The 22,149-nt window shown below is 38.2% G+C and overlaps 2 long non-coding RNA genes across 2 annotated transcripts in view; one reads left to right on the forward strand and one right to left on the reverse strand.

The window, feature by feature from the left end:
• LOC106086469 (uncharacterized) overlaps positions 1 to 13,605 on the reverse strand; it is a 104,383-nt gene extending 90,778 nt beyond the window's left edge. Inside the window, exon 1 of the long non-coding RNA XR_001221137.2 lies at positions 13,382 to 13,605. This is a non-coding gene — a long non-coding RNA (uncharacterized LOC106086469). The remainder of the gene's footprint in view (positions 1 to 13,381) is intronic.
• The window catches only part of LOC131996669 (uncharacterized), a 154,047-nt gene extending 136,383 nt beyond the window's left edge, over positions 1 to 17,664 (forward strand). Inside the window, exon 3 of the long non-coding RNA XR_009397925.1 lies at positions 17,588 to 17,664. This is a non-coding gene — a long non-coding RNA (uncharacterized LOC131996669). The remainder of the gene's footprint in view (positions 1 to 17,587) is intronic.
• The last annotated feature ends 4,485 nt before the right edge of the window (positions 17,665 to 22,149 follow it).

Raw genomic sequence — 22,149 nt, forward strand, 5'->3', positions numbered from 1 at the left:
TTTTGTTCTTTTCAAAGAAAAATATTGTAAACAGTATTAATTCAAGCGGAAAACTATGTCAAATAATATTTGCACAACATGTGTATGGGAATTTTATTTGACGACAAAGGATAAGGAAATGATATTCAATTCAACCTTAAGAAAATTTAAAATTGAGAACTCCACCAAGATTGGGGGTTCTTCCAAAACTCACAGAGATGGTTATCATTCATATATGACTGTTGTTTTTGGATGTAATTCGAAAGAAGACAGTGAATTTTATCCCAGAAATTGCTGTATGATTGGGAGTATCTCACGTGTAAATGTATAAAATAACCATCTTGAGAAGAGTCAATCTATTAACACATAATTGGTGTCCTTTTCCTTGGACTGTAACTATAATAGATATTTTCCTAGTATCATTAAAAAACAAGTAAAAAAGGCATTAAGTCAATAACTGACTCCAAGTTTTACTGAACACACCAATTTGTACAATTATTGGGTTGCCCAAAAAGTAATTGCGAATTTTTCATATAGTCGGCGTTGACAAATTTTTTCACAGCTTGTGACTCTGTAATTGCATTCTTTCTTCTGTCATTTATCAGCTGTAACTTTTAGCTTGCTTTAGAAAAAAAGTGTAAAAAAAAGTATATTTGATTAAAGTTCATTCTAAGTTTTATTAAAAATGCATTTACTTTTTTTTAAAAAATCCGCAATTACTTTTTGGGCAACCCAATATATATTCGAAAAATAATGTCACAACTTTTCCCTTCAATTCAAATTTATACATCATCCCGTATGTTTAATTTGGATCTCACATTGAGTTCAAGGACATTGTCAGTCATAACATTGAGAACGAAACTTTAATCTTGATTCCATATTTATATTTAATGCCCAAAAATTGCCGGCATATCAATATAATCCTTAAAATGTATTTTTCAAGTAACAAGTCTTAAATGTTTGAAGATTTTTTATCACAAAGCTCAAAGGACACAAGAAGCCACATACGTGCAGAGGTGTTTCTGGAAATTCTGATGGCTTAACACATCCTTTTCCCCCTTTACTTGTTTACGCCTTAGTTAAAATATTTCACAGGAATATTTTTACACAAATACCATTTGATATGATGTAAAGAGTTTTTGAGAAAGAAAAACTTTTTATGTTGTTATAAAAGTATTTAGCATTATGATATATTTTCTTCTTCTGCTAAGCTAGGGTTTTTGGCATTTTTCTTTGTTTTACAAGAATTAGTTCGTTCTGTGTTTGCAAGCCTTTTGCAAGTGTCAAAAGCATATGGACAAAGAAAGAAAACTTTGCATAAGGATTTTGTAAAAAGGATTTTTTTTTTAATTTTTTACATAATTTGCTTATATGTAACTTAAAGTTTCTTATTTGAAGCGTTGAGAGTATTGCATTTGTTATTTTCCTCCGCAGGATTATTCTGAGACTCGCAATTTTTATTGGGTTGCCCAAAAAGTAATTGCGGATTTTTCATATAGTCGGCGTTGACAAATTTTTTCACAGATTGTGACTCTGTACTTGCATTCTTTCTTCTGTCAGTTATCAGCTGTAACTTTTAGCTTGCTTTAGAAAAAAAAGTGTAAAAAAAGTATATTTGATTAAAGATCATTCTAAGTTTTATTAAAAATGCATTTACTTTCTTTTAAAAAACCGCAATTACTTTTTGGGCAACCCAATATTTACGGAAACAATTTTAAGTCACTTAGGAATAGTGTTATCCCCTACGGAGTTGTTGATCTGCGTCTGCTTCCAGTGGAGAGGAAACAGACGAGCCAGAGAGTAGGCTTAAAATGGACTCCAAAGACCCAACAGAAGCGGCGGTGCTATCAGGTCGTAGCATGATGTCTGCTACTGAGAACTGGACTGGTGAAGCGCTAGCGCCAGGCTCCACTAGCCGACAAACCACTGGTATGCAAGTGCTTTTGACGAATACACCCGGTTCGAGTCTTTCCTCGGAAACTCTCCAAGGGATAACGAGGCGCCAGAAAAAGTTGTTACTGATATTCATTCTTAGGCGGTTGTTGGGGAGATTGTGGCTCAATCACTCGATCACAAAAGCAGTAAAACCTTAGCACACAAAGGCGAACGATTTTCGTCCTATTAGTCTGTCATCCTTTATGCTAAGGTCTCTAAAGAGGTTGATATAAACATATTTTAGGGCATAGATCCATGGGGATAGCCTGTCTCGGCAACAGCACGCATATATTTGGTTGCCCAAAAAGTAATTGCGGATTTTTTAAAAGAAAGTAAATGCATTTTTAATAAAACTTAGAATGAACTTTAATCAAATATACTTTTTTTTACACTTTTTTTCTAAAGCGAGTTAAAGTAACAGCTGATAACTGACAGAAGAAAGAATGCAATTACAGAGTCACAAGCTGTGAAAAAATTTTTCAATGCCGACTATATGAAAAATCCGCAATTACTTGTTGGGCAACCTAATAGTAAGGGCTAGTCCATTAAACAGCCCTTCACGATCTAGTCGCCAACAAAGAAGGTTCTCTTGCTGTCAAGGAACATACAACGGTAGCCTTTTTTTACATTGAGGGTGCTTTCAATAACGTAAAACCCAGGTCAATTATGAAGCAGCTGGAGTTTCTAGGCGTCAACAATACCGTAAGAAAGTTTATATACCCTAACTTACTAAAGGATGCATTACGGTGGGCTTGGGATCTGCATATCTACAAAGTGTGTCTCCTCTATTTTGGCATATAATCATTAACAATATGTTATTGTCTCTGGAGGAAAATAATGGTCGCGTATGTTAATGACGTGGCTGTTGCGGTTAAGGGAAAGTTTCTCAGCACTCTTGGAGATAAACTTCAGGAAGCTTTACGTGCAACAGCGAAGTGGGCTACCGAAAGAGGTCTAAGCGTAAATCCGTCTAAGACGGATATTGTCCTTTTTAGCAGGAGATATAAGTTACCCGCGGTGGCACCTGTCTTTTAGGGGAAGAGAATTTTCATTTGTGCTTTCAGCACAAAATACCTGCGTGTTTTGCCGGACTGGAAATTGAACTTCAAATCCAACATTTTGGAAAATGCAGGAAAGGCAACGCTTGCCCTATACACCTTCACAATTTGGGTGTTTTAACTGCGTGTTATGCACTGAGTGTATACTGCAGTTGTCTGAACTAAAGTGCTTTATGGTGTTGTGGTCTGGTGGACGGCGCTTTAAAAGCCCACATACAGGTTATAACTCAGCCGGGTTTAAAAATATGGTTTGTTTGTGTATCACAGCCGCACTGAGGACGATACCATCTGATGCACTGAATTTAATGCTAATTGTCTGGCTAGACAATTTTCTGCAATCATTGCTGTGAGGCTAAGGGATCTTTCTCTTTGGTCCTGTTTTGGCTACCGACACTGTGTTATCTTGATAGCATGACTAATGTTCCATGCAGTTTAGATTACACATAGCCTGAGCCGCTTTCTGCAAAAAGGTACTGCGCTGCTATTTATGATAAAACCGACTATACCTTGGGGAAGTTCCCTCGCGTGGGATAACAATCTTGTAGCGATGCGGGAGCTAAAGGGTTGAATCTAGGGTCGGTGCATTCACGTGGGAAATCATGCTGCCCTAGGGCGCCATGGTTTCCTAGGGGAATGCAATGGCTTCGGATTCAACCTGGACTAAAAGTTATCCCAACATATTCAAACAGGTGTGACAATATTACAAAGAGAAACTCTGCAGGTGGTCAATGATACAGTACCGTAAATCCACCCGAACCAGCAGGTTCGGCAGGGATACAATATCTGCAGGTCCCAACTTCATGTTACACACAACAAACAAGCACACAGCAGACATCATACTTTAACCATGAATCGTCTTTCAAGCGAACAACGATTGCAAATCATTGAATTTTATTATCAAAATGCGTGCTCTGTTAAGAAAGTTCATCGCGCGCTACTTCTTCTTCTGCGACGAAGCTAAATTTTGTTTCAATTGGTACGCAAATAAGCAGAATTGTTGATTTTGGAGTGAAGATCAACCAGAAGCATTGCAAGAGCTACCAATGCATCCAGAAAAAGTCACAGTTTGGTGTGGCTTATAGGATGGTGGCATCATTGGACTGTACTTCTTCAAAAAGCGCTATCGTGAGACGATATCCAACTTTTTTTTTTGCCCAAAATTCAAGAGTTTGACTTGCAAGACATGCGGCTTCAACAAGATGGTGCCACATGTCACACAGCACGCGTAACAATGGATTTCTTGATTGACAGGCGAGTTCGGTGAACATTTTATTTCACGTTCGGCACCGTAATAGGTCATTTATGGTGGCCACCCATAGGGGGGGCGATAAAGTGCCCTCCTGTGGCGTGCCTTGAGCCACTTTCCCCCTCATATTTATGACATGGGACACACAATTTATCCACCTGTGCCTTGGCATATGGTGTGTCCAGTCTCTAAGGACCGTGTCCACCCGGTACTGGTCTAAGGACTAGATCAGTGTGTCGGTCCGCACATTGTTAAAAGCCCCCTCGATGTCAATGCATACCGCCAGTGTGTACGTTTTGGCGTAGAAGGATTCTTCTATTTTATGCACAACCTCGTGCAGGGAAGTCTCCACCGACCTTCCCTTGACATAGGCATGCTGTCAGCAGTTCGCTGGATGTCATTCTCTTTATCATGGTGTCCACAATACGTTCCGTGGTTTCCAGTAGAAAGGATGTAAGGCTTATGGGTCTGTAGGCCTTTGGGGTCCCATAACTGGCCCTGTCGGGCTTGGGTATAAACCTTTGCCTCCTGCCAGGCTTTCGGCAGGAGGCAAGGCACGCTGTGAAAATTTTGGCCAGACGAGACGTCAAATAGTCTGCCACTTTCAGTAGTAACGCCGGGAATATTCCATCAGGTCCGGGTGACTTAAATGGTTTGAAGCTCCTCAAGGATTCCTTCACCATACATCCCGTTATTATAAACCTTTCCATTCCGGTGTCTCCGTGAGTCCCTTCGTATCCCGTGGAAAATGGGATTTTATCTAAAGCCTCAACATGTCCTCAGTTGTCTCTGCTCTCACTCCCATGTCGTCTACTAAAGTTTCAGTTTGGACATAGATTTTTAAGAGAAACATTTTTATCTTGGCGGCGTCATTAACGCTATCGAGCTGTTCTCAGAAAAGCTTCCAGGAGGCATTGAAAAAGAAAATGCAAATACAATGTAAATTTTGCCTATGAACATTCCATTAAGGAAGAGGGGCAAACTTCGCACATATCAATGAGTGCAGCCCAATTCTAGTTTAAGCTCAATGTTAAGGGGCCTCCTTTTTATAGCCGAGTCCGAACGGCGTGCCGCAGTGCGACACCTCTTTGGAGAGAAATTTTACATGGCATAGTACCTCACAATTGTTGGCAGCATTAGGAGGGGAAAACCACCGCTGAAAAATAATTCTTATGGTCTCGCCCGGATTCGAACTCAGACGTTCAGCGTCATAGGCGGACATCCTAACCTCTGCGCTACGGTGGCATTGAAAAACAACATTGAAGAATTCGTGAGATACCGTCCGAAATGTTGGAAAGGGTATGGCAAAATTTAACTAAGCGGACCATTTGAGCCACAGAGTCACGATCAACATTTGCTTGAAATGAAATAAACATTATATTATCGATTCAAATACAGATTTCATGAATTTTTTTGAATTTCATGTTTTTTTGTTTGTTTTTTTTTTTTTTTGAAAAACTTTTCTATAGCTCTTTAAAAATCACCCTTTACTTTTTGCTGTTACAGATCAATATTTAGAGGTTTTACAAATGGAATGACTAGCTAACTTTTGAAGGAGTAGAGCTAGCCGCTTGAAATTTTGCACAAATACTTCTTATAGGTGTAGGTCAGTTGGGATTGTAAATGGGCCAAATCGGTCCATATTTTGATATAGCTGCCATATAAACCGATCTTGGGTCTTGACTTCTTCAGCCTCTAGAGGGCGCAATTCTCGTCCGATTTGACTGAAATTTTGCACGTGGTGCTTTGATATCACTTCCAACAACTGTGGGAAGTATGGTTCAAATCGGTCCATAACCTGATATAGCTGCCATATAAACCGATCTTGGGTCTTGACTTCTTGAGCCTCTAAAGGGCGCAAATTTCAATTTGACTGAAATTTTGCACATAGTGTTTTGATATAACTTCCAACAACTGTGCAAAGTATGGTTCAAATCGGTGCATAACCTGATACAGCTGCCATATAAACCGATCTTGGGTCTTGACTTCTTGAGCCTCTAGAGAGCGCAATTCTCGTCCGATTTGACTGAAATTTTGCACATAGTTTTTTGATATCACTTCCAACAACGGTGCAAAGTATGGTTCAAATCGGTTCATAACCTGATATAGCTGCCATATAAACCGATCTAGGGTCTTGACTTCTTGAGCCTCTAGAGGGCGCAATTCTCATTCAATTTGACTGAAATTTTGCACATAGTTTTTTGATATCACTTCCAACAACTGTGGGAAGTATGGTTCAAATCGGTCCATAAACTGATATAGCTGCTATATAAACCGATCTTGGGTCTTGACTTCTTAAGCTTTTAGAAGGCGCAATTCTCGTCCGATTTGACTGAAATTTTGCACATAGGGCTTTGATATCACTTATAACAACTGTCCAACATAACAACTGTATCGTCCAAATCGGTCCACACCCTGATATAGCTGGCATATAAACCGATCTGGGATCTTGCGTTCTTGAGCTTCTAGAGAGGGCAATTCTCATCCGACTTGGCACAAATTTTGTACAACGGCTTCTCTCATGGCCTTCAACATACGTGTGCAATATGGTCTGAATCGATGTATAACTTAATACAGCTCCCCATATAAACCGATCTCCCGATTTTGCTTCTTGAGCCCCGAATCGGTCTATAACTTGACATAGCTCCTCCTCCGTCCATATTCAATATTCTTTGTTTGTCTAAAAAGAGATACTGCGCAAAGAACTCGACAGATGCGATCCATGTTGGAGGGTATATAAGATTCGGCCCGGCCGAACTTAGCACGCTCTTAATTGTTAAATTTCTAACCCCCTTTTATGTAAACCCACTGTCATCTGACATCTTTAAGTTTGTCAATCATGTTCACTCTTCTCATTAGACGACTTTTATAATGAATTTAATCAATTGTGTATCAAGTGCCATTAAAAAGTTGTAGTCTGCTAAAGTCGAAGAAAAGGAAGAAGGAGAAGAAGCATAAAAATAATAAAGAAGTACTGGCAAAAATAAGTTCCATAGATAATTATGTAATCAAACTTTGGTTTTCTTCTTCTTGCTGTTGTTGTTCAATGATTGCTGTATTTAATTCAGCATTTGCTTTTGTTTTGTGTTAAAAGGACAGATACGAGTATATAGACACACCAACAGATGACTAGTGGAGGACATATTTTGAAGACTTTAATTAACTAAGACAAGTTGTAAAGTCGATTGGTAAACTTGGCATTGGAAAATTAGAAACATGATGATGCTGATGGTCATCATCACACAAGGCTACAGGCGGAAGGAGTTTGCTTGATGAATGGGCTTATAAAACAAAAAGAAAAATGGCTAAGAAAAACTGTATATGTATGCTGTCAGCCACTCAAAGCCACTATGCCAACCAGCCAGTCCAACCATCCAACCAAATTAATCCCAAATGGCATTGGCACTCAGTTTTTACAAAACCAGAGCTTTAATGGTCAGTAAAGATGATGAGTTAGACATGCCATTTTCAAACTGCCAATACAGATATGCAGAGCTAAAAAGATACTCGCACCGAAGTTGTAGATATTCATAGATGATGGGAACAGAAATAATAATGAAAGAAACACTCCCCAACGTTCTCAGACCATTTGCATAAAAACCCAAACCCATAAAACAACAAAGCGATCCAGAACAAAGAATCCTAATGGTTGTGCTTCTGTTCCAGACAGGACTCACTAAGAACCACAAACACGCACGCATTCATTAGAAATACATATGCAGAAGGCCAAACTCCCAGAATGGGGGGTGAAATGGTATGTAGAAGTTCTAAGTCTTTCACAGGAATTGTGCCAAAGCTCTTGAACTAAAGAAAGAAAAACTCTCCCTACATCTGCTTCTCGTTTACGCCAATTAGGCATCAAATTTAGTGTTGAAGCCGTTGAAGGCACTTTACCTCCAAAATATCATCCAAGCCGACATTGTGGGACTTATTCAAGCTTCTAAACTTTTCCAAACGAGCTTTTGGAACAACTGGGATTATATGGAATTCAAATAAAGGTGTCTGAAAATAAAACACCGTTAATCAAGAGATACTTATATGAGACTGTACGATGTCATAAAGGAGAATAAAAGAGAAACGCATATTCTCCATTTTTTCCTTTTGATTCCAATAGGCTAAATACAATATTATGGCGATTAGTTAACAATTACCCACGCTGACTAGACGTCCATAGTAGGATGTAGTGCTTTCCAGGGTAATTTTTCCCACCTCTCATCAAAGTCCGGTGAAAATTGCATACCTTATGTCCCATATCAGTTATATCGAAATATGTTCCGATTTACAATAAGTACTAATCATTGTTCAATTGTATATAACAAAATGTTCTTGTAAGTAGCTATATCTTAAAATAAACCGATCTGAACCATATACGACACAGATGTCGAAAAGTATGCCTAACATAAGTCACTTTGTCAAATTGCAGTGAAATCGGATTATAAATATGCTTTTTATGGGCCCAAAACCTAAAATCGAGAGATCGGTCTATATCGCAGCTACATCCAAATCTGGACGGATTTGGGCCCAGTTGGAGAACAATGTGGAAGAGCCTAACACAACTCACTGTCCCAAATTTCGGCAAAATCGGATAATTAATGTGGCTTCTATGGCCCCAAAGCCTAAAACCAAGAGATCGGTCTATATAGCAGCTATATCCAAATCTGAACCGATCTGTGCCATATTGCAGAAGTATGTCAAGGGGCTTAGCTTAACACACTGTCTTAAATTTTGGCGACATCGGACAATAAATGCGCCTGTCATAGGCCCAAAACTTAAAATCGAGAGACCAGTCTATATGGCAGCTATATTCAAATCTGGACCGATCTGGGCCAAATTGAAGAAGGATGTTGATGGGCCTAAGGCAACTCACGGTCCCAAATTTCAGCAAAATCGGATAATAGATGTGGCTTTTATGGGCCTAAGACCCTAAATCGGAGGATTGGTCTATATGGCTGCTATATCCAAATCTGAGCCGATCTGGGCCAAATTGACGAAGGATGTCGAAGGGCCTAACACAACTCACTGCCTCAATTTTTAGCAAAATCCCATAATAAATGTGGCTTTTATGGGCCTTAGACCCTAAATCGGAAGATCGGTCTATATGGCAGCTATATCCAAATCTGAACCGATCAGGCCCAAATAAACGAAGAATATCGAAGGGCCTAACACAACTCACTGTCTTAATTTTCAGCAAAATCGGATAATAAATGTGACTTTTTATGGGCCTAAGACCCTTAATCGGGGGTTCGGTCTATATGGCAGCTATATCCAAATCTTAACCGATCTGAGTCAAATTGACGAAGGATGTCGAAGGATCCAACACAACTCGCTGTCCCAAATTTCATCAAAATCGGATAATAAATGTGGCTTTTATGGGCCTAAGACCCTAAATCGGCCGATCTGTCTAAATGGGGGCTATATCAAGATAAAGTCCGATATAGCCCATCTTCGAATTTAACCTGCTTATGGCAAAAAAAAAGGATCTATGCAAAATTTCAGCTCAATATATCTCTATTTATAAAGACTGTAGCGTTATTTCAACAGTCAGACGGACAGACGGGCGGACATGTCTAGATCGCCTTAGATTTTTAATATATATACGACCCTATAAAGTATATATAAGGAATATATATACTTTATAGGGTCGGAAATGAATATTTCGATATGTTGCAAACAGAATGACAAAATGAATATAGCTCAATCCATCGGTGGTGGGTATAAAAATTAATTTGTGTTTGTTTGTCGATTTAGTTTTTTGTTCCGTATAGATACAAAAGCGGCTCAAATTTTCGCAGATTGTTTAGGTTGGTCCGGAAGGAAACATTGGCTATATAATTTGTTGATATCGGAAGGGGGGCGGACCCTCCCCCCTTCCCCAAAAGTACTACCCTAAACTAAAAATGTACCGATCGGGACAATATAGGACACACATGCAAGGTATTCAGGAGTAGAGAACGAATTTCATATTAAAAATCGGGTCCAAGTAACTGGGGGGCCGCCCTAACCCGCCTAAAACCCCATAAAATAGGTTTATTAGACGAGCATGACAACATCGGACTCAAATGAAAGGTATTCGGTAGTAGATTGCGAATATAGTCAGGAAGGAGCAATAGGCTTTATAATTTATTGCTACCGGAAGGTGGCGGACGGGGGAGTTACCCAAGAACACCACCCAAAATCAAAATTGGACCGTTCGGGACAATATGGGTATCAAATTAAAGATATTGGAGAGTAGAATACGAATATGGTATTAAAATTAATTAATTATCCATCGGGCAGCCCCAAACCCAAAACTCCCCCAAACAGACATATATGACATTCATGTCAATATGGGGCTCAAAAGAAAGTTATTCGGGAGGAGTTTCGAATCAGGCTTACAAAATCAGTTCGAAGTATAGAGGGTCACCCCACCCCTATGTTTGGTCATTAGAAACTGCTAAACCGATATCGCCCCACCTTAAATACCCCCAAATGGGCATATAAGCCGACCATGGCTATATGGGACTTAAATGAAAGGGAAATTAATTACGAATATGACATTAAATTTCCGTTCAAGTTTAGATCGCGCTTTTCCACATAAAAATACTTCATAGAAGTTAATTGACCCATTATGACAATATGGGACTGAAATGAAAGGTATTTGAGAGTAGATCATGAATTTGATAACCAATTTTGGAGCCAAATGTTTGGGATATGTCCTAAAGCAACGCCTATACTGAACTTCATTTCCGACTATGGCAATATGGGGCTCATATCAAAGGTATTTGGGAGTAAAGAACGAATTTGATATCTATTTTCTGGGCAATGTGCTGGTACCGGCCCCAGGCCCAAAACACCCTCCAAACGGTTCATATTTACCGACCATGGCAATAAGGGGCTCTAATTAAAAGGAGCACGAATTTGATATCCCTATGTGAGACGAAATGTCTGAGGTGCCATTCCTTCCCTTAAAGCACTTCTCGGAGAGTGGTAATATGATTCGTTCGCAGTCACCAAAAACATGGTTTCTATTCTTGGGGTGCATCGAGGGCCGCTCAAAACCCGCCAAGTGAATATACAAACCAATCGCGACAATATAGAGCTCAAACGAAAGGTGATTGAGAGAAAAAAAAACGAATTTACAACCATTTCAAGAGCCATGTCTTTGTTGAGCCGCCCCACCCCAAAATACCTCCCCATTATATAAAATCTATTTAGAGTGGAAATTGATCGATTTTCGACATATTGATATTCATTTTTAGGACAAAGACCCTGGGGCCCACTGCACCCTCAAACAGAACTTATTTAACAGAACATATCATATTTTATTCAGGTCCCGAAATCAGGCAAGAAATCCGATTTTGTTTGGGATTAAATTGGACCCGAAATCAGAAGATCGGTCTATATGGCGGCGATATCTGTGTAGTCCGACCTGATTAATATTTGGGTCGGATGTCGTGAGGCTTAAAGCAACTCAACATTTCAAATTCAACGAAATCGGGTAATAAGTAAAGCTTTTATAGGCTTCAGCCCCATAATCGGCATATTGGTCTATATGACAGCTATATCTAAATATCGTCCGATATTTTCAATATCTGGATCATATGGCGGGAGACTTAAAACAACTTACTGTTTAAAATTTCAGCGAAATCGGGTAATAAATAAAGCTTATATGGGCTCAGACCCTTAACCGGCACATAGGTCTATATGGCAATTATATCTAAATATATTCCGATCTGAACCATATTTAGGTCGGATGTAAGGAGGCTTAACAAAACTCACGGTTTAAAATTTTAGCGACATTGGGTAAAAAATGCAGATTTTATGGGTTCCAGACCCTTAATCAGTAGATCTGGACCGTATTTGGGTCGAATGTCGCGAGGCTCAAAACAAGTCACCGTTTTAAATTTCAGCGGAATCGGGTAAGAAATAAAGCTTTTATGGGCTTCAGACCTTTTATCAGCAGATCGGTCAATATGGCAGCGATATCCATAGTCCATAGTCCGATCTGAACTATATTTGAGTCGAATGTCGGGAGGCTTAAAATAACTCACCGTTTTAAATTTCAGCGGAATCGGGTAATAAATAAAGCTTTTATGGGCTCAAACCCTTAACCGGCAGATCGGTCTATATGACAGCTGTATCTAAATATAGGCCGTTGTGAACCATATTTAGGTCGGATGCCGGGAGGCTTAGAACTACTCACTATTTAAAATTTCAGCGCCATCGGATTATAAATAAAGTAGTTATGGGTTTCAGACCCTTTATCGGTTGATCGGTCTATATGACAGCTGTATCTAAATATAGTCCGATCTTAACCATATTTGGGTAAAATGTCGGGAGCCTTAAACTAACTCACTGTTTCGAATTTCAACGAAATCGGGTAATAAATTAGGCATTTATGGGCTTCAGAACCTTTATCCGCAGATCGGTCTATATGGCAGCTATATCCAAATATCATCCGATCTGAACTATATTTGAGTCGAATGTCAGGAGGCTTAAAACAACTGACGGTTTCAAATTTCAGCGGGTTATAAATAAAGCTTTTATGGGCTTCAGACCCCTTATCACCAGATCGGTCTATATGACAGCTATATCGCAATATGTTCCCATCTGAACTATATTTGAGTCGAATGTCGGGAGCCTTAAAATAACTAACTTTTTCAAATTTCAGCAGAATAGGGTAATAAGTAAAGCTTTTATGGGCTTAAAACTTTTAATCGGCAGATCGGTCTATATGACAGCTATTTCCAAATATGATCCGATTTCTGGAAGGCATAATTCCTATCCGCTTTGGCTGAAATTTTACACAACGAGTTCTTCTATTAAAATCATACACGTGTTAAATATGGTCCGAATCGGTTTATAACCTGATATAGCACCCATATAAACAAATCTCCGGATTTTATTTCTTGAGCCACACTTCTTATCCCACCTGGTGGAAATTTTGTATAATGACTTTCACTTTGGTCTTCAACAGCAAACCAAGTATGGCCCCAAACGGTTAGCTTGGTTTAGCTTCAATAGCATAGCAATTATTATTCATTATCCTTTCTTTGCCTATAAAGAATTATCGGGCAAATAACTTGAAAAATCCTATCTATGTGGAAGGTATATAAAAGATATGGGCCGGCCGAACTTATCACGTTTTTACATTTTTAATTTTTATTAAAGAGTAAAAACTTACATATTTTCCCTTGGAATTTCATCGTTAATATGATACATCTTTTAAAATTTTCCATGGTTTACATTTGATTGTCCGCCAATAGAAAGCCACAGGCAAAGTAATTTGGGGTTTATTGAAAAACTCTCTGTTTTATTCAAACAATTTCATGTAGAAAATGTGACACACAACCCTTATTGCAGAATGGGTGCTCTCGATAAATAACAACGGCCGGCCGTTCACCGTGAAGCCGGCGATAATAATTGTCGGCCTGCATGGCTTTCTTTACATCGTCGTTTTTCATTGTGATTTGGAAATTTGCAGCTGGTTTTCCTAGCCAGGAGATTTTGCTGGCATTTTTTTTTTTGACAAGTTTTTGTTGAATTTATTTGTGACACTCTTCTTTAATATATTTAACTTATCTTTAATGTATTTATAGATTTTTTTCTTATTTTGGATGATTAAAGAATTTTTTAAGCGAAAAATAGTTTTTGGGCAAACATTTTTATAAATTACAAACGAAATATCCCCCAAGACGCTTTTAGAAAACCGTACACGTTTACACTCGGAGAGCGACTAAAGATAATGAGGGCTTTGAGTTTGGGAAATTGTCTCATGTTGCTGGAAAATCATCGACTGCGGCAAACGCTACTCGGCATGCCGGTATGTGCATGTTGACTACTGCTGATTGCTGGTACATACAATCCTTCATCCAACCTTCACCACTTACAAGAGTTGCATGATGAAAACGAAACATTTATGCGCTCACAACTTGTTAAAGCTGCCATTGGTTTCTATGTTAAGAGAAAATTTTTGGGTTTTATGCCTCTTTCAAACTTGAATGTTGTCGCAAGCTCATTTACAACCTGTTTGATGTTGTATTGTTGATTGAAACGAAGCTTACCAGTTGCTTTCATAAGCGTCCCTAATGAAATCTAGACAGAAGTATTTTTATCAAACAACTTGTTGATATTGTTGTCTGTTATGCTTTGGTGTACACACTGTTATCCCTCAGTGGCTTCTGAGAGTGTTGGAAAGCGTTCGTCATGTTTTTAGTTCAAAATACAGAGAAAGTGAAAGAGAAACAACCAATTTTTTGAGATAGTTGCACTTAGGTTCAAAAGGAGTGGAGAAGAGAAAATTATAAAATAAAAATTTAATAGTCGATTCAAAACAATGGAACCTTTTGTGTCACTCAAATGGAAAAAAACATACTCTTTGTAAGCAATCCATCAAAACTCGGCTATTAAATTTGTTTATAAAAAAGATTTTGTTTCTAAAGAAATGTGAACGATTTTAATTTCTACAGAAAACACGTTGAAGTCAAGAAATGTCACCCTAAATGCACTCGGCAGTAAAAACTTAATTTTTAACAATGAAGTGAAGATTTTTATACCCACCACCATAGGATGGGGTTATACTAATCTAGTCATTCCGTTTGTAACACCTCGAAATATTCGTCTAAGACCCCATAAAGAATATTTATTCCTGATCGTCTCGAAATTTTAATTCGAACTCGCCATGTCCGCCCGTCCGTCCGTCTGGCGAAATCAAGATAGCGGTCGAACGCGTAAAGCTAGCCGCTTGAAATTTTTCACAGGTACTTAATATTAATGTAGGTCGTTGGGGATTGCAAATGGGCCATATCGGTTTCAATTTAGATATAGCTCCCATATAAACTGATCTCCCGATTTGACTTCTCGAGCTCCTGGAAGCCGCAATTTTTGTCCGATTTGGTTGAAGTTTGGCGTATGGTGTTTTGTTATGACTTTCAACAACTATACCGAGTACGATCCGAATCGGTCTATAATCTGATATAGCTCCCATATAAACCGATCTCCCGATATGACCTCTTGAGCCCCTGGAAGCCGCTATTATTATCCAATTTGGCTGAAATTTTGCATGTAGTGTTCTGTTATGACTTTCAACTAATGTGTTTAGTACGATCCAAATTGGTCAAGAACCTGATATACTTCCCGTATAAACCAATCGCCCGATTTGACTTCTTGAACCCTTGGAATCCACAATTTTTGTCCGATGTGGCTGAAATTTTTTATGTGGTGTTTTGTTATGACTTTCAACATCTGTATCAAGTCCGGTCCGAATCGGTTTATAACCTGATAAAGCTCCCATATAAACCGATCTCCCGATTTGACTTCTCGAACCCCTGGAAGCCGCAATTTTTGTCCAATTTGGCTGAAATTTTGCACTTCGTGTTCTATAATGACTTTCAACTAATGTGTTTAGTACGGTCCAAATCGGTCAAGGACCTGATATAGTTCCCATATAAACCAATCGCCCGATTTGACTTCTTGATCCCTTGGAATCCACAATTTTTGTCCGATTTGGCTGAAATTTAGCATTTAGTGTTCTGCTTTTACTTCCAACAACTGTGCCAAGTACGATCTAAATCTATCTATAAGTTGATATAGCTCCCATATAAGCCGATCGCCCGATTTGAATTCTTGAGCCCCTGGAAGCCACAATTTTTGTCCGATTTGGCTGAAATTTAGCACTACTACTTCCAACAACTGTGCCAAGTACGGTCTAAATCTATCTTAACCTGATATAGCTCCCATATAAACCGATCTCCCGATTTGACTTCTTGAATCCTTACAAGACGCAATTTTTGTCCGATTTGGATGATTTGTTCTGTTAAGACTTCCAACTGTGCCAAATACTGTCCAAAAAACCATACAATTATGCCCTTCAACCAAACTTATTTTGTATAAAATTTTAGCAGAATCCATGGTGGTTGGTTCCCAAGATTCGGCTCTCCCGAACTTAGCACGCTTTAACTTGCTTGTTTTTTTTTTTGTAAAGATCGTAGCATAATTGTGGTCACTATAGCCAATAAAGCTCTTATCGGATTAAAAATTATGGTAGCTATATCTAAATCTGGACCGATTTCTTCCAAAAGTAATAGCGTTATAGGAGCAAAAAAGTGTCTTGAACAAAATTTTATCACAATCGAATAACAAATGCAACCTCCACCTTGATTACAAGATGCATGATCAGACAGATGGACATATTTAAATCGAATCAGTTAGTAATTCTAAGCCGATCGGCATACTTATCAACTACTACTTCTTATTAGCGTTGCCAACAAAGCACAAAATTATAATACCCTGTTGCAAAGTTGTGGTGTAGGGCATAAAAACAGACCTAAGAGGATTTTTTAGCTATTTCAAAAAATGGATTTGCTTAAAGAAAAAAAAAAAAACATTAAACATTTTTAATTTATCAAAAATGTAACAAACAAAAGGGTGCACAGAATCATGTGTATGCCATAGGAGTAGTGTAATTGTGTAGACAAAAATATGTCATTACATAGACACATGTATTGGGGAAGAAACAGCTAGCGTATAGGGTTGCCGGGCGTGGGTAATGTGGCATTTATAGCTTAGAGGCGATTTCGTGATAAATACGATATGAGTACAACATACCAACGTACGATCCTTGAGGCCTTCACACCTTATATGGTTGAAAGGTCTTCTAACCAAAGACGAAACGCTTCCAATAGTGGTTGGTGTGTGTGTGTTTATTGCTGGCTTTCCTTTTCCATTACAGAAAAATCTAAGTAAGCTCTTCCCGAAAGAAATAAACGAAAATTGTGAAATTAAAATGATCTTCGCCAGGCCAGAACAGGCAAAACCTCAAAATGAAAAATTCAGCAGAACTCGGCCAAGATTCGAACCTGGGCGCACGGAGCAACAGCTACAGCCGGTGCCGGTGCTATTGTCTAGCGTTCGAAGCCATCAATACAACTTTCAAGGGTTGCACAGAATCATGTGTATGCCATGGGGGTAGTGTAATTGTGTAGACAAAAAATTTGACATTACACAAACGCATGCATTGGGAAAGAAACAGCTAGGGGACAGGTTTGTCCAGCATGTAATAATATACGATATAAGGGTTGTCCAGCAATAAATACGATATAAGTACAAAATACTTACATTACACTTGAAGGGTAGAAAGGTCTTCTAACCAAAGACGAAATGAGTTCCACAGTGGTTGGTTTATGTGGTTATCTCTTGCTTTCCTTTTCCATTGCAGGAAAATTATAGCGATTATGTTTTACAACATAATCTGAAAGATTTTATTTTACAAATCCCAGCAAAAGCAGTTCATACGTGTTTGACCCTCAACTTATCCTTTTCATATGGATATGGGTTTAACCTTTGTTTGTTTATTGCCGGTAACGTTTTTACTGCTTTTCATTTGTTTCAGCGTCCTTAATAACGTTGCTTAAGCATTGCTGAATTAGCGTTATTGCGCAGATGTTTGGAACATATACCGTAAAAAATGTAAGTGAATTTGGTACGTAAATTAATTATCCTCTTTAATAACAACTGCACTACCATATCCGTAGTAATATGCAAAAGTGGGCTGTTCTGGATCATATTTGATTCAGGTCCCGAGAACTCTTGTACAAGTCACAGTTTCAGCGAAATCGGGCCACAAATTCGCTTTTTATAGGATTACGACACTAAATTTGAAGACACTAAATTTAAAGAAGGCATTAATCTCCATCTTACATTCCAAGACTGTTCGTGACTTTACCGCCCTGGTTGTTATTGCTCTATGGCATATTTACTGTCCGTAGAGATGTTCATACTCGACGTTCTCGCGTTACCTATAAATGCAGCTTTTGTTCAAGACCGATCTGAACCGTATTTGAGTCGGATATCGGGAAGCTTTAATCAACTCATAATTTCGAATATAAGCGAAATCGGATAATAATTGCGGATTTAATGGGCTAATAAATGCGCCTGTTACGTAAAGAAATTCGGCTTTTACGCGCTTAAATCTAAATCTAAATCTAACCTGCGTGAAGAATAAATACTAGTCTGTGCAAAATTTCAACTCAATATCTTAATTTTTTAGGACTCTAACGTGATTACAACCGACGGACACACGGACATCGTTAAATCGTCTTAGAATTTAACGACGGGTCGGAAATGCATATTTCCAAGTGTTTCAAACGGAATGACTAAATAAATATGAGTATACCACATATTGGGTTGCCCAAAAAGTAATTGCGGATTTTTTAAAAGAAAGTAAATGCATTTTTAATAAAACTTAGAATGAACTTTAATCAAATATACTTTTTTACACTTTTTTCTAAAGCAAGCTAAAAATAACATCTGATAACTAACAGAAGAAAGAATGCAATTACAGAGTGACAAGCTGTGAAAAAATTTGTCAATGCCGACTATATGAAAATTCCGCAATTACTTTTTGGGCAATCCAATATATTCTATGGTGGTGGCTATAAAAACGATCTAAGTTCGTGCGGGCCGAAACCGAATTTGTCAATTTCCTTGATCAGTATCTCATTTTAGGCAAAAGAGGATAATAGATAACAATTGCTATATTATTAGAGCTATAAAGGTTACGAACCGATTTGTGCTATACAGAAATATAGTGCAAAATTTCAACCGAATCAGATAAGAATTGCCCTATATAGGGACTCAAGAAATAAAATCGGAAGATCGGTTTTTTATGGGAGCAATATAAGGTAATCGACCGATTCAGACTATATTTGGTGCGTTTATTTATGGTCGTAGCAAAAGTCAATGTGCGAAATTTCAGCCTAAACGGATAAGAATTACGCCATCTAGATGTTAAAAAAAATTCATCGATGTTTAGAAAAACTTATCGGGAGATCGACTTATATGGGAGCTGCTTAAGATTATGAACCGATTAAGACCATATTTAGCACACATGTTAGAGGTCGTCGAAAAGATCACTGTGCAAAAATTTCAGTAAAATCGGTGAGTCAGGAATATCTGAGTCAGGCTGATTGGGTTATTAATTAATCGTAAAGAGAGCTGTTATACCTTATGTCGAGGCCAGTTAAAAACCAATGCTCCAACCTGGTGGTTAGATGGGGGTATATTAATATGGTCATTCCATTTATAACACCTCCAAATATTCATCTAAGATCCCATAAGGTATATAAATATATGCTTGATTGTCTCAACATTCTGAGTCGATCTAGCCATGTCCGTCCGCTCGTCCGTCCGCCGTCGAAATCGCGATAGCGGTCGAACGCGTAATGCTTGCCGCTTGAAATTTTGCACAGATACATAATATTTATGTAGGTCATTGGGGATTGCAAATGGGCCATATCGGTTCAGATTAGGATATAGCTCCCATATAAATCGATCCCCCGATTTGACTTTTTGAGCCCCTCGAAATCGCAATTTTTGTCCGATTTGGCTGAAATTTTTCATATAGTGTTCTGTAATGACTTCCAACAACTGTGCCAAGTGAACCGATCTCCCGGATTAATTTCCGGAGCGCTTACAAGCCGCAATTTTTGTCCGATTTGGCTGAAATTTTGCACATAGTGTTCTGTGTTGACTTCCAACAACTGTAAACAGTATGGTCCAAATCGGTCAAACAACTAATCCTAATCCAAATCGGTCAAACACCTAATCCGATCTCTTGATTTGACTTCTTGAGCCCTTACAAGCTGCAATTTTTGTCCGATTTGGCTGAAATTTTGCGAATAGTGTTCTGTTATGACTTCCAACAACTGTGCCAAGTACGATCCGAATCGGTACATAATCGATCTCCCGATTTTTATTTCTCGAGCCCCTATAGGGCGCAATTGTTATCCAATTAGGCTGACATTTTGCACACTGACTTCTTTTACGGTCTTCAACATCCAAATCAATTATGGTCCTAATCGGTCTATAACCTGATATAACTCCAATAACATGGCAGTTGTAATCCATTATCCCTTGTTTGCTTATAAAGAGATACTGGGCATAGAACTTGACAAATGCGATCCATGATGAAGGGGATATCGTATTCGGCCTGGCCGAACTTATGAAGTTGTTATTGTATTTATTTTTAATTACTTTGAAGTTCAATAAGAAAATCACAATCGTTAATGTGACGAAGCCAATTTCATAAGCACATGAGGAATGCTTTCAAAGGGATCCCAGACGTTTTATGAGCTAGTAAATCGTCGCGTTGAAAACAATCGAATTGTTATTCAACACTTATGCATGAACGACTTCATTTAACCAAAAAAAAAAAAAAAAAAACACCCTCGTTTTAACGTGTAATGTGAAGATTGGTAGAAGCGTTCCAAAATCAGAAAGTCGAAATACGTTGAAAATTATTGTTAAAAAAGTCCATATTGCAAGAAGATCAGATACTGAACACTCAAAACGAACTACAACCTGTTGGTGTCTATCTAGCAAACTGAAATAATATTCTTAGAGATAGAACCCAAAGTGTGACCAAAGAGAAATGGTTCCAGATAGAGGATTGTAATCCCACCCTTCAGCTAAAAAATGGTATATTACTGTATCGTTGTCGTCTACAACATTCTGGCTCGTGTAAGGCTCCTATGATGACAAAAGTCATTTGAATAGGAAGAAAAACAAGGAAAGCAACTTCGGTAAAGTCTAGCTACTTTACTTAGAGCTCTCATTAATTTAGGCTATTTTTCTCATCCCATGAGTTCAGCTGAAAGAAAGAGTGGTTCAATTTGCCAGTGCCATTGTAACCTAAGCCTGCAGCTTACTCGTGCACATACAACAATAACTGACCTTTAATCTCTTCAGAGGAATGTCTGGGTTTTGCAACATAGAATTTATGAATCGTCCCTTGCTCTACTACAATACAAAGGAAATTTCGTTTGTTCACAGTTCTTTGTTAATAATTTTAATATTTTTGTTCTTGTTTCCCTCTCGCTCATAGTAGCAATTCATTCTTGTGGCAGAGCATTGCACAAGGTGAGGTTATATTAAAAATTAAAACTCTCTTTGAATAGGAAATTTAATTGGAAAAATTCATGAACTCCACCGCTCAAGTAGTGCTATAATGAAAGTAATAGCCTCACAATGCAGGGAACCCAAATAACCAGAAGGCTAACAAAGAATGGAAAAAATTTTAATGAAAATATAATTTCTGGAGTAAGAAGTTAATGTATGCTGCATACTAAGATAATTGCATTTCAACATGAATGAGAATAGACCATTCAAAATTACAAAACAAAAGTATTTGCAAAAAATATTTAAAAAATATATAAAGTATCAAATATTCCATAAAAATTAAGGTATATAATAATTTTCTTAAAAATTTATAACTAAACATGTTGACCTTAAAACATTTCATCACTGTAAACATAGAATTGTGAATACCAATCTCCTTGTTCAGTTAATATCCCCCTGAAAAATTGGTATACTATCCAAAGAAACCTAAGCAAAAATTGTTTTTTTATGAGTTAAGTTAGGGTGACAGCAGTGATTGATAATTGAGCCTAACGGCATCTGTGAAAGTGTTCAGTATACTCTGCCATTTTAAGCCAGTTTAAGAAGTAACCGCTGAGTAAAGCGAACGTGTTTTTCATTTCGCTCCTCAAAGAAAATATCTGTGTCTTGGGATAGGTACCACCTATTACACAAAAATTGTAAAGCCTTTCTGGAGTAGGCTCACAATGGACTCCAAAACTTAACAAAGGCGTTGGTGACATCAAACCGTAGTAAGTTGTCAGCCCCTCCTAAAGGTGTGGATGCCTTGGCGTCTGTAGTCGAGAATAATGTTTCAAGCGCACAACCAGTTGTCAGAATAACAAATGAAGAATGAGGATAAACCAGAGGGATGCGCAGTTCGTCCCCAGCCTTTAAGTAAAGGTGGTGTTTCCGATTAAAATTCAGAAAGCGATAGTGTCAATGAAACAGTCATCACAGTCGAATCGAAAGATGACACCTGTGGTGAGCGTTGGCTTTGCTAAGCTCTCAAGAAGACCAAGAAAGCAATCCGAGGCG

The sequence above is a fragment of the Stomoxys calcitrans genome, chromosome 4 (assembly GCF_963082655.1).
Source record: "Stomoxys calcitrans chromosome 4, idStoCalc2.1, whole genome shotgun sequence".
In the NCBI taxonomy this organism is placed as follows: domain Eukaryota; kingdom Metazoa; phylum Arthropoda; class Insecta; order Diptera; family Muscidae; genus Stomoxys; species Stomoxys calcitrans.